Raw genomic sequence first — 1,043 nt, forward strand, 5'->3', positions numbered from 1 at the left:
CCCGCCAACCCGGCGACCCGGCCGCTTGCCGGCTCCGCCTGCCGGCACGACGACCCAGCCGCTTGACGGCTCCGCGCGCGCCCGGGCTGCGGCGTCCCGCCGGCGCCTACCTTCGGCCCGCGTCCGGCGTCCCGCCCTCGGCGCCGGCTACTGCGCCCTCACCTGCTGGCTCGCCCCAGCCGGCTGCGCCCCGCGCGCCCCTGACAACTCCCGCTGTTCGGCTGCCCGTGTCCGGCTGGAGGCAAGAAGAAGAACGAAAGAAAGAGAATAAACTGGGCCGGGTAAAAAAAGTCAAAGGGCCGGCTGCTTGCATAAGAGCCGGCTGAAGAAAAAACCGCAGGCCGGCTTGTAAAAAAATGAGGCCGGTGGAAAGAAGACCGGCTGCCCACGCTGGCTGAAGAAAGAAAAAAAGGAGTGACCGGGTGAGATGGCCGGAAGCCCACGGCCGATTGGCAAGAAAGAAAAAATGTGTGTGTGCGTCCGACCACTGGCTGCTTGTCCGCCTGCAAAGAGCCTAACTGCTGTGTTGGGGTCCGCCCACCCGGCCGGCTGAAGAAGAAGACAAAGTAGTTGCCGGAAGATCTGGCCCGACTGCTCAGCAGTTGGCCCGAATCTCGGGGGCTACACCCGGCAGGTGCGCTGAAGCGCCCTGCGAGAAAGAAGACAAGGTAGTTGCCGGAATATCCGGCCCGACTGCTCAGCAGTCGGCCCGAATCTCGGGGGCTACACCCAGCGGGTGCGCTGACGCGCCCCCGCGAGAGAGAAGGCAAAGTAGTCGCCCGGAGATCCGGCCCGACTGCTCAGCGGTCGGCCCGAATCTCGGGGGCTACACCCAGCGGGTGCGCTGACGCGCCCCCGCAAGGAAGAAGACAAAGTAGTTGCCGGGAGATCCGGCCCGACTGCTCAGCAGTCGGCCCGAATCTCGGGGGCTACACCAAGTGGGTGCGCTGGCGCGCCCCCACGGAAGATTGCAGACAAGAGCAGAGTTTTGTCCAGCTCCCAGTAGCCGGCAGAAGAGAAGAATAAAGGGCGTTGCAAGACGC

Source organism: Triticum dicoccoides, chromosome 1A, assembly GCF_002162155.2.
Source record: "Triticum dicoccoides isolate Atlit2015 ecotype Zavitan chromosome 1A, WEW_v2.0, whole genome shotgun sequence".
Classification (NCBI taxonomy): domain Eukaryota; kingdom Viridiplantae; phylum Streptophyta; class Magnoliopsida; order Poales; family Poaceae; genus Triticum; species Triticum dicoccoides.